The sequence below is a fragment of the Hylaeus anthracinus genome, unplaced genomic scaffold (genome assembly GCF_026225885.1).
Source record: "Hylaeus anthracinus isolate JK02 unplaced genomic scaffold, UHH_iyHylAnth1.0_haploid 12002, whole genome shotgun sequence".
NCBI lineage: Eukaryota > Metazoa > Arthropoda > Insecta > Hymenoptera > Colletidae > Hylaeus > Hylaeus anthracinus.
Genome location: NW_026534349.1, coordinates 15,770,254 through 15,783,437, shown reverse-complemented (window position 1 = coordinate 15,783,437; position 13,184 = coordinate 15,770,254).

Below are 13,184 nucleotides of genomic sequence, written 5' to 3'. Positions count from 1 at the left end.
AACTCATTAACTCGTTAACTCATTAACTCATTAACACATTAACAATAAGCTCATGCGATTTAACTCGTCTTGAGCACGACAAAAACAAAATAATTTGACGAATATACTCGCGCAGAACACCGAAAAGGATAAGCTGTCCCGTCAGGTCCACAGTGGTTTGCGATTTAGAAATATAGGCATCGAAATTTTCTAGAAAATATTGCTTCCGTATCTCGAACGATTAAATTCGAAAAAACTGGAGTAGAAGCAAAGATGCGAAGTAAGTCGAAACTGTTATACATTAAATGGGTTCATTCAGAGCTGATATTGGGGTAAGTGATCGTATTTCATCAAATCAAAGAAATAAAATATTTATCACTAATTCAACAGGTAAATTTGTGAATGACGAGGAAATATCTACTAAAGTTTACCAAGTAAAATCTGGTGCTTCTAATAATACATTCTTTCATATGGAAACTGTATTTTATATTCGACAACGATAGAAAAGTATTCCCGTTATACTCTCGGTGACCATTTATTTGAGCTGTTCATTGCACAAATCGATAACCTCCATAATAGAATGAGTTGAGAAATCCGATGAAGTAACGTACATTGTTCTTTTAAAATTCCCTTTATAATATAAATTCAAATAAATATTATGGAATGCATAAATACAGTAGCTTTCCTCTAACGCTAGACAAAATTAATAAGGTATAGCCAAGAAATAATCGTCAGTAATGTTACAATTTTTATGCAACTGGGGAAGTTAATAGATTTGTGCAGTGAACGGCTCGTTTGTACAAATAAATCTGTAAACGTGAATTCTTTCGCAACTTTACTTTCCTCCAGGACTTTCAACATTTTTCCCATAACGACACGACGCCGCTGTTTGAAACTACATTTTCAAAATGTTTGTTTACTCAACTGGGTCCCGCCGTGGCTCAAAAACCGCTCAACATGCCTGAATAAAACATAACAATCACGTTTCCAACCGGGAGGACAAGCTACTTGGCTACCTCAAATTGGCTCCAGCTTCGGCTGTTTTCCAGGGATTTTTTCGAACCTACGAGCAAATCTGGCGAAAGCCAGCGAATAAATAAAAATAGAAAGATTTTTCGGGACACGGTCGAAACGCTATACCGTAACGCGGTCGAGGATTTTTAGTCAACAGGGGACGAGCAGGAACGGTGTCGCGCAATAGCGTTAACCGTACGCGCGGTGTTCCACTTGACCATTTGCAGAGAGATAGAAACAGGGAGATAGAAACAGAGAGAGAGAGAGAGAGGAGCGTGGGAGGCGAAAACGAGAATCGCTGGTACAATGTTGCGCGATTTCAACAACGGCGTTCTCGGTGACATTTGGTATGTACGTGTACCAAACGTGTTCGTTCGCACCAGCGAACTCGTTGGCCAGACTTAACGTATTATAGCTGGGCGAGAACGGCCGGCATTATACCCCGCGTTGCGATTTAACGCTATATAATCGCTCGAATTAATCGCGACCGGGCGAGAAACTCGACGATATCTCCGCGTCACGGAGGGTTCTGGGAACGCGAGCCGCGTACCCAATATCCGTCCGCGGGTGCGAGTTCTTGCCACGATTAAAGACGACGACGAGGGCGGGTAAACGGCTGGCCAGGATTCGCACGGCTATTCGCGTAATTCTCCGAGCGGTGGCTGAGTATGGTAAACGCGTAAACTCGGTACAATGACCGAGGACCCTGCTCCCTGGTGATTTACGAAGTCCCCTTGAGCGACCGGGCAAAACACCGCGGACTGCGATGGCAACGGTCGTTATCCCGTAAAGTCAACCTCTCCCGCGACACCACGAATCGTCGGTGTGTTTTTTACGCTGGAGATTAGCGCGAATAGAGGCTACACGGCTGGGAGATTCCACGGCGATGCTTTTCAGGCTGTCCACGGGATGTCATTCCCTTGGAATCGTTTGCTGACCAAGCTCTGGTGTTTGTCGTTGGTCACGGCGAGACACTGACGAGGGAACTTCCATACCCTCGGCGCTCTGATCTCGAAGAGTCGTGTATTTCCTGTTCACGAGTTTCTAAGTTCCATCATCAGAGACCTGGAATGCTCGCATTTTCTCGAAGAATATCACGCGGCGGCGCGGAACTTTCTAACGCGGAGGTTGCTTTCATGGAGTGTCTGACAAGGGGACATCACATCTATGGGGTAGTAGATTTAGACATGACGATTTAGATTGTTATTCTATAGGTAACAAACATCGTGACTCTCGGAGCTTTTGTGCCATTGGGCCTAGCCACTAGGACAATCGTAACCTGTAGGTATGCCTTAAACCCTTTGAGTGTCAGAGGAAATTTTCATATGTATTCGAGAAATGCCAGACAATTTTAATGAGATACAGCACTTACAGATTCGAGCAACGATGCGATTCAGCGCATAATGAAACTTTATAAAATTTGACAATTAATATTATGAAAACTAAGGCCCAGTGGCACGAAAACTTCAAGAGTTATGATGTTTGGTAGCTATAGAATAAACGTCGAAATCGTCATGTAAATTCAGTTATTTCGTCAGATACCCGTTGACCATATTGAATCCATTATTTTGAATTTCGAAATTTTGATGTCAGATTCGTAATCACCGACCGCAAAAACTATGATGTACCAATGTTTAAAATTATCTGTCAACTCTTTCTATTTTTGGCTAGGATTTCGTGATCCCAAATTCTAGTAGTACGAGTCAACATTCGTCGCGACAAAGAGCTTCGACCCAGACACATAACGTAACTTTATTAAATTTGACAATTAATATTCTTCGAAAGCTTTGAGAATTGTGATGTTTGGTACCTATAGAATAAACGTCGCAATTGTCATGTAAATGCGGTTATTTCTCAGATACATGTTGGCCATATTGAATCCGCCATGTTGAATTTCGAAATTTTGATGTCAGATTAGTAATCAGCGACCGCAGAAACTATGCTGTACCAATTTTTATAATTGTCTGCCAACTCTTCCTATGTATTTTTTGTTAGGCTTTCGTGATCCCAAATTCTAGTAGTACGAGTCAACATTCGTCGCGACAAAGAGTTTGGTCCCAGACACATAACGTAACTTTATTAAATTTGACAATTAATATTATAAAATCTAAGGCCCAATGGCATGAAAGCTTCGAGAGTTATGATGTTTGGTGCCTATAGGATAAACATCTGAATCGTCATGGAAATCTACAACCCCATAAAGTAAAGTTCCCTTGGGACTTCCGTGTGTAGTCGCTAGGGAATCATTACAGTATCGCGACGTGCTCGGTTTAATGTATATTGGATTCAGTCAGAAATACTATATACAATTGTAAACACTGTGTCGTTCAATCCTCGCGAATCCTGCGTCTTGGTCTTCCCTTGAAATCTTCCTAAGCTTTGTACTTCGCTACTGCTCCTCCTCCTATTCTGAGAGCAGTATTGTAAGGTCTCGGCTATTACTGGTACGTTCAGAACTATTTCTGTATCAAATGTTCAACCATTGAATAATTCAGATCGATGCAAATTGAACCGAAAGTCTATACTAATCTATAACGGGAAGCTACCTTTAAAATGGGAATTAAATCAAGAAACCTGCGAATACAATAATTTTACTCCTTCTACCTCCAGTCCAAAAACTAAAACATCATCCATCCAATTTTCCACCCGTAACGAAATCCCATCGCCTAAACTATTGTCGTCGACCGTCTCGAGACGTGAATTTGACGCGATTCGCCCGAACGTATCGTTTTTTCAATAGACATATTCCGTAGCTCCGCGTATCGCGGGTTGTCCTCGTCGAAACTTCGCGAAACGACGTTGACTAATCCAATCATCGTTCAGCCGCGACTGCTTCCTCAAAAGCGAGCAGCGTGCCTCAAGACCTTCCCACGGACGGATAAGTGTTCCACCTCGAGTGCCAATGGAAGCGGGGTGTCCGAAAAAATATTTCTTCTCGTACGCTCGCGAGATTTACGAGGAGGTTCGAGGTGTTTTCACTCGAGTATAGTCGACGACTCTATTTTATCGGGATCGGCATCGGCATCGCTCTTCCTCTTCCTCCATCGCCTCGTCCGCGCGCCGCTTCTTCGCATTTTCGTGCTGCCATGTTCTCGACTAGGTCGTAGCGAACCCCATCCATCGACTCGCGCGTTATCGACGTACAAGCTTCGCGAGTGTCGGCAGTAATGGGGTGGCTACAGATGTAACGATTTTTTTTACAATAATTGCACGCGAGAGATACATACGTGGAGCACGCGAAGAGGGTGCCATTTGCATTTGTGAACGGATCGAAGGGGTTGAAACGGACGGCATTGTTCAGGGAAAGGGGGTCCCAATGGGTCCAACGATATTAAAATGAACTTTTGCAGGGCGATAAAGCTTGAAACGCTCAGGACGATGTAGGGGATTAAGGCGGAACCAGCAATGGACCAGTACAACTTCAACGAAACTGCATTGAATACGTAAATCAATAGGAGAAACTATTTCATTACTTCCAACAAGAAAACTTCAAATCAAATTATCAAGATTAAGGATCGAACACACTAATCTGACACATAATTATTTAACCTCCTCAGGGAGGATTTTTCTTCACGCTTCTGTATAAATATGTTACTGTGCAGTCTGTCTCACAAGAGCGTGTCGGCTATATTTTTGTAAATGTTTACATATTTGTGCCAAGTTTAAAATTATATGTTAGTTAATAACATATAAAATTTTGTACAAATATATAAACATTCACAGAAATATAGCTGACACACTCTTATGAGACAGACTGTATATATACAAATATATCCATGTATAAGTTTATTCGTATACACAAAATTCATTTGATAATATTAAAGCTATTATTTAATTTAGTCAAACTTCTTCGATAGACATAAAGTGTACGAATATTTATTGGGAATTGATTGTATGTATCTTGTTGATAGAAGACTCTATCCCACCTACTGTGAGGTCTGGGTGACTTCACGTCCCTGTAACTGTTCGTACTCCGCGCGGTTATTTTACAACATTTTTATAGACGAAATGAAACTAGAGAAAAGAGATGAAGCACTAGATCCACCGTCGCGGTGACTTCTACGTTATTGGCACGTAATCGCGTTAAAATACTCCCCGCGGCGACTTTAATCCAAGAGTCGTTGACATCGTTGAAGATGGGACGAGAGCAGGAGAACCCCCCTCTGCCTCTTCGCGGTCGGAAACGAGGCCCCAAAACCGCGGAGAACTCGGTCCGCTACCAGTCAAGTCGAAATTACTTCTCAGGTACACAAAAACGTAATCTCAGAATCGCATCGATTTTACGATTCGACGAGAAGATACCGCAAAACCGTGGTTCTCCGAAATCGTTCGACGTTCACTGCCACGAGCATCGATTATTCCAACTTAGTCGCCAACTAAATTCGCTCTACCCCCCTTCCCTCATCCCCCCGAAGATGGCTGTTAATTTTGCCCTCCATCCCATTACGACTGTGTTCACTTTATTGATGAAATAGAAGTGTCCCTTTTTTTGTTGTTCGAATTCCTGTTGTAAATAGAGGGCGTTGTATTCGTTTCTAATTCGTTTAAAGTTTAAATTATTTACTCGTGGAATGGAGTTATCTTTAACTCATTGCACTCCGAATTTTCTGATGTCGATACATTTTTGTCAAGCCTCGCTCGACATAAGATCGCAAAGGATTAAGGGGTCCGCGTCTACCTAGGAGAACTCGGGGTACACATACGTTGAAGAATTTTTTGAAGAGAAACTTTCGAGTTTTGCTTTGCAAACGTTTGTCTATCGCGATAAGCATATTTCGATGAAGCTTGAGTAATTTTTTCATAGAAAAAGAGTGAAAATTATGGTAGATATTTTTATCTATAAACCAAGTATAAAAAGTTTACACTAAATTGATGTAGTAGTATTCGAGATATATTGGTCGTGCATTTTACCTGCTCGACTAATTGCGAAATCACGTTGACTATCTTGAAATTTTCAGAGAATATTTTCGAAATGTTGTACATTAACCCTTTCAACCCCACTTTATTCTGTTTGTGTTCCATTCACCTCTCTTAGAAATCAATTACATTGAACTAGGGTCGACTATACAACAAAGAGACAATTTCCCCTCAGTGCGAATGATTTTCATTTGTTCTTAACATTTATTTCTATAAGTCTCAATTGCAATTTGGGCAATGGCAATCAGAAATAATTAGTGGAACACGTATACAGTCAGTCCCATAAATATTCGTACCTTCTATTAGAGAAATCTGTCTAAATTAAATGATAACTTTGATATTTTCAAATAAATGTTTCGTTATAAATATGTACATGAATAAACTTTTACACTTGTATATATTAACAATGAAATATTTATTCGAAAATTTAATAGACATAGAAGGTACAAATATTTATGGGACTGACTGTATCTCGCTAGGGTTGAAAGGGTTAATGGAAAATGTTGAAAGCAAATTATCGATTCTTTTTAAGTTTCTAGATACCTCCTTAAAGGGAGAGTCTGGTCCAGCTAATGTATTTTTCTGATGCATATAATTTCCAGACATAATTAATTTTTGTTATTGATACTTCTTTTACATATAAAGGGAGATTCAAAGAAGAAAATTTGACAGTGTAGATTTAATTTGAATGTACACATATATAGATATAGTAGTCGCAAGGAAAGGATTCGATCAAAACGGTGGGATATGTGGAGCCCTGGGAAAACATCTGATGGATAAAATCAGAAAATTTGTTTCTTTAGTAGGTACGTAAAATACGTATGAACCTCAATTTGCAAAAAAAAAATTGTTAATTTCAAAAATGATGGCAAAAACATGAAAATGAACGATACATGTCGGCCGTTATTTTGCAATAACACTGTCATAAGTACACTGTCAAATTTTCTTCTTTGAACGTCCCTTTATATGTAAAAAAAAGTTTCAATAGCAAAAATTAATTATATTTGGAAATTATATGCATTAGAAAAATACATTAGCTGGACCAGACTCCCCCCTTAAGTTAATCTACCGTAGAGCACAGGGAATCGTCGCTAACGTTCACAAAATCGCAAGGAATCGAATCGAATATAATCTACTTCCGCGAGATAAGCTTTAATCGTCTCGAACCTCGCGATTAATTAGGGAATCGGATCGACACAAAGCTGTCCGTGGAAAGTATCATGATTTGATACAACCCACCCACTTCCCAAATATTAATTTCTTTCCAGATTTTCCGAAAAGACGTGAAAAACTTGCGATCGAAGAGGCGATCGTCGTCGAAGCAAGCCCGCGACGAGATGGAAAGTCTGAACCGCGACAATGGAGGCGAGAAATGCGAGAGAACAGCGGCAAAAAGAAGGATAACGCGGCGATTGGTGCAACGTTCGTGGCTGGTATCGAAAACTACAAAAGAATGTAAAAGAGTTTATGGCAAAGGAAACGATAAACCTTGAGACGGCAACCTGGCGTCAAAGAAACGGAAGGCATCGCGGGAGCCGAGGGGGTTGGGCAACGACGAGAGACGAGAACACGAGGGCGAGAACAAAACGCGGAGGTAATGAAATTTGTCGCGATAAAACGTGGAAACGAGGACAAGCAGAATTATCGGGAAGGAAACGCTAAGGTTAAGCTGAACCAAAGACAAATGCGATCCGACTCGTTACTCCGTAAGAAGATCCTAGTAACGAGTATTATTACATTGACGAAGTATCACCATGGAGAAATATTATCATTGCCAACGTTTGCGTAAATGTTCCTCTATTCCTTGAAAATCGTTGATGCCGTCCTCCCTTATTTACTTATGGGGGTGCACGTGTGTTGTTTGTATACACATGCATTATTTTCTCCATTCTTACTATTGTTGATACGAAAGATGTATACGATATCTTATATGAGCTGTTCATTGCACAAATCGATTACCTTCATAAAACAAAAAGTTGAGAAATGCAACGAAACAATGTACATTGTTTTCTAAAATTCCCTTTATAATCTAAATTCAAATAAATATTTTAGAATGCATAAATACAGATGCAGCTTTCGTCTAACGATATATAAAATTAATAAGAAAGAATCGGTAATGTTATAATTTTTATGGGACCGGTAGAGTTAATCGATTGAAGTGAAGTGAACGGCTTGCGTATCTCAAGAGTGATTTACCAGAAAATCATAAACGGCTGTTCGCCCTCGTTAATTTGTTAGAGAATATAACGAGCGCGCAGGAGCTAGAGGATACGTCCCAAGAAATTCTCGGAACACTTAGCAGAAGACTGGTGTAGCAGCTTATCAGCGAGATGGCAACTAATTTCTGATTTTCCTTCGACGATAAAGATGGCTGGTCGCGAGTACGTCCAGAGAACGGTGTGTCCATGGAATATAGGACGTTACGGTCAAGGACTAGTGACTTCGAAACGGACTAGCGTAACTGGGCTGCGAGTCGACGGTGGACGAGGCGAAAAGTAGAAAAGACGGTCGTTGAGTCGAAAACCATCAACGCATCCGAGCGGCAACGGCACGGCTGTGGCACAATGAACTCATCTTGCACCGTCAACCTTTCCCCTTTGTTCTTGTCAGTTGTTGTCGTTCGAAAAGCGATAGCTTCTGTCGCGAATACGCGAGCCCGCTACCGAACGAACGGGGTAGTTTCGTTGTTCGCGAACCGTACGAAGAGCGAGTTTGTTAGAGGGGATGGCTCGTCGTGGGAAAAGCCCGACGGCCGACGGGGCAGGGAGGGAGGGGAGTTGGGCTTTCGAGTGGAGTTCGATCCTCCGGTTGAGGTTTTGTTCCACCATTGTGATAACTCAAACAATGCCGGCCTGACTGGCGCGTGGTACGCGAAGGGACGCAAAGGAGGGTCGAGTGTCTCTGTCGGTCCTCCTCTTCGGTTACCTTCCTTCAACCACCACTTCTCGCGCTCCCTTTCTTTCTGCTACTCTGCCCCTTACCTGTCCGCCTCTACCCAGCCCCATGCTCGACAGGCATTCGAGTATCAGCGAAAGAATTTATGTACCGTCACCTGTATTCGGTAAAATTTGAATTGAAAGTCGTCGACCACGATCGCGGGGTTACGATTTTAATCACCGTAGGTAATTGCGATCGACTACAAAAGATTCTTTTAATCGCGAGACAATACGTTTGCAGTTCTATTGACGATCGGCTAATTGGAGTTCGCTCTACGCGCCACATTTTTCCTACGGTTCCTTCTACAGCTTCGATATAGACTATTTCGTTGCATGGATTTTCGCGGCGTTCTATTCATGAATTTTACATTTCTATCAAAAGCAGAACAAATCCGGAGATTTATAAATTCTATACGTTCGTACCGGATACACGGCATAATTGTGTTTCTTGTCATTAAATTAAATATTAACCTTTCGAGTGCCAAGGAACGGTACTCGAACTTCATTTGAGGTTTCGTTCTCGAGAAAATCGATTTTGAATATTAAGCCAGTACGGGTACACTTAACAATGGCTTAGATAGATAGATCTCGATGCAGACTTTAAATTCACTCTAAATCCGTAGACAAAAACGAGCAATACAGAGCACATCATCTTGATACTAATGATATAAGCAGGGATTCGAACCGCTGCTGAACCCTAATCCAAACCCGGTTAATGAAGGGTAGGTTACTGTAACCCATACTAACCACCAACGAACGGTTCTTGAATCGTAGGAAGAGCGGGTTAACCTACTCGGAGTGGGTTACTAGTAGAAGAAGGCATCCTAGACATCCCAGATATCCAGACAAGTCAAAGATATGTGAACTTATAGCAATATTCAAATCAAATGAAACTAGATTGTTTAAAATATACGAGTATATAATGAATGGAGGATTGATTAATTTTAGAGTGTTGTTAGAAACGGTATTTGTACTTTCTTTTTAAACTTCGACAATTATTTGGCATAATAAATGTACAACGAACAGACATAAGTTAAAGACGGAATAAATATATACAAAACATGAACACACACACATACGAGTAAATCTAAGCACTTGTATGACCTTCTTCTGTGGATGGACAGTAGAGTAGAAAACAGACAATATTGAAATAAAATTGATTACCGTTTAGAAACATGGTAATAACTATGGTTTTTACTGTATTACTATAACGCACATACAACCGGGTTAACCGGGTTACAGATGTCTTGTGTTACCTGGTTAGATGGGTTATTCTATAATACAAAGTACCGGAACCCGGTACGGGTTAGGGTTCGAATCCCTGGATATGAACACTACTTATAAGTGACATATGACTTGTATCGGGATCCATCCATCTAAACCATAATTACGTGTACGCGTACTCGCTGAATATTCAAAACCGATTTTCTCGAGAACGAAACCTCAAATGAAACAATTTTATTCTTTACTTTCGATTTGTTTTTTTTATATAGAATCACCCCACCTCGGTTGTACCACCGATCCTGGGACAGTTGTTATTTACTGGAAATTTAACTCTTTGAGTGCCAGGAGCAATTATATCGCTGCTCGAAGCTGTAAGTGCTATAAGTCATCAAAAAATCAATTTGCTTTACGAAAATGACGTCAATATCTAATAGATACAGATAGATTTATTTGTGCAAGTTCAAGTTGTTGTGAAAATATTTTCTTTATACAAATTTATTTTTTGTTAAACCTGTAACGCTTAATTTTTTTTTTTAGTAATAAAGAAAGTCTAACATGTTTTTATTATCGCGTTAAAATTCATAAATCTTGTGATAAAATTGACCGAAATACACATGTTTGTTTAGAATCGTGCATCTTTGCTTAAAATAGTATGGGATTTCTCGGATGCGTGTGAAAATTTCCTCTAGCACTCAAAAGGTTAACCCTTTGCACTCGAGAGGTGACTTTCAGTCACCATTAGGTTTCACGCAGCAAATCTACAATACCCAAAGTTTTTAGGTTCAATTTCTTCGGAGCTCGACGTATCAATAAAATGATTGTCGGTGAGGTAAATATGACCTTACTCCAAAATCTCGATAGTTTAGAACTCATAGTAATAGAGTGTTAAGAAGCATCTCAAGTTGCTGGTAGATACCAGAAAAAAATACCTCGAGTGCAAAGGATTAATGGTCTGGGATACAATGCAACTCATTCATGTCTGACCATTTCTCGCCAATTCTACTTACGGGGTTCGTTAACTCTTTGTGCTCGAGAGGTGACTCTCAGTCACCATAAGGTTTCACGCAGCAAATCTACAATGCCTAATGTTTCTTTAGGTTTAATTTCTTTGGAGCACGAAGTGTCGATAAAATGATTGTCGGCGAGGTAAAGGTGAGCGTATTCCGTTATTTCATACGTATTTCGAACAAAACGAACGTCTGAAAGGATGAGTACAATCACAGGAAACAATATTTAGCGAGAGGTTGGCTGAAAAATTTGAGACGTCGACCAGCAATATCTTAATAACGCCCTCATTCGCGACACCCCTTTATTCCCTCGCTGTTCTTTGTCCCGCTCGGCACCTCGAACAGATTACCACGCTGGCCCTGTTCGCGAAATACTGAATATGACGAACCGAGAGGGATGGGTTATTAATCCGGGGATGGTCGTCGCACAGAGAAACAAAAGGAGCTCCCTCGAAGCAGAAGGGTGGCGAATTTTTCGGTTGTCCGCGAAACGCTCCCAAGGAGATGACGATTGTTCTCACGGAACGCGGTGGATGGTTGTCGAACGAGCTCTCGACGATTCACCAATTGTCGTCGCGACGAGGGCCTGGTGGCAACGTCGACGCCGCTTCCAGGCCAATTATCTCGCGACGCTTAACGCTGATCAATTGGCGCCTAGGGCACGCGAGGCCTACCACCTTCTAATTTTCGAACGACTCTTCCTACGACCAGTTTCTCACCTGCTTCTGTTTTTTCTCTCGCGTCAGAGACGTTTCTCTCGACTCGCGGGACGATTCGACCGAGAATGGGGTACAAAGGCGGGAGCGGACTCGTGTGCCTCTATACGCTATGCTTCCAGCTGTTACATATTCATACGTGGACACTAATGATAGTCGTAGGAGTTCCTAACGGAGAACCAGTTTGTAGGTTTCCCATGTTTACCAATACCCGCGTTTATCGTACTAGGATACTCGTGTAGCCCCAAATGGACACGAAGAACTTATTTCGAAGAGGGGTGTCGCACCCTCTGCAAGTTTAACACTTTGCACTCGAGGCGCTTTCTTAGTATTCTATTGCCACGAATGCTAAGCTTAGACTTACTTCGAAGATAATACTTGACCCTTCGACAATCATTTTATCGACACTTCGAGTTCCAATAAAATTAAACTTAAACAAGCATTATTGTGGATTGATTTACTGCGTCGAACCTAGTGACAAGGAAAGCTTTTAAGGTGTCCGATTGTTTTGATTTTTTTTATATGTTTGAAAGCACCGAAAAATAAGATATACGTATTTTTTTATATTTAGAAGGTGAAACGACCCCCTAAAATTTCAGCTGCAGTAGGCTACCTGTTGTAACTATCATAGATAGAAGAAAGCTTTTTAAGAAAAAGCTTTATGGTTTTCAGTCTGCATATAAAATCTGGCCATAAATTTTGTAAAAAATAACTTGTTTATAATAATAGCCTATTACAGTTGAAACTTTAGCGGGTCGTTTCAGCCCCTAAATATAAAAACGGGTCAATATAAACAAATACGTATATTTAATTTTTCGGCCCTTTAAAACATATACAAACATCAAAACAATCGGGGGCGGACACCTGAAAAGCATTTCTTGCGAGAGTCACCTCTCGAGCTCAAAGGTTTAATATCCATATGTAACAAAGTCTTAAGACGAATTTTCAGCGATCGTTGCTAAACAAAAAAAACTTATCCTTGCCAAAAATGCAACGAAGTCTCTTTATTCCTCTACTTGTTTCTGTTACTGTTGTAGAACAGAACCAAATTCTTCTTCGAGCAAGCTTTTCATTACCGTTTCTGTACATTTCAAAGTTAAATGAGTTTTTATTTCACCCCATCTTGTACCTTCGAATTCTTCTGTAGAATAAAACCGATTTTTACTTCAAACAAGCATTTCATTACTGTTCCTTTGTATCACTGAAGTAAAGGAATTCTCATTTTCTCAAACATATTCAAGGAGTTTCTCGCGTACGGATTGCACCTCTCTTTTTTCAATATTTTTAGAATAACACCTTTTCATGAAAGCCTGTTAGAGAGCCTCGAGAAATCATGGAGGCAGACACGTTTGAAGTGTAAATCACAATAAAGGATACAGACTGCTCTTTAA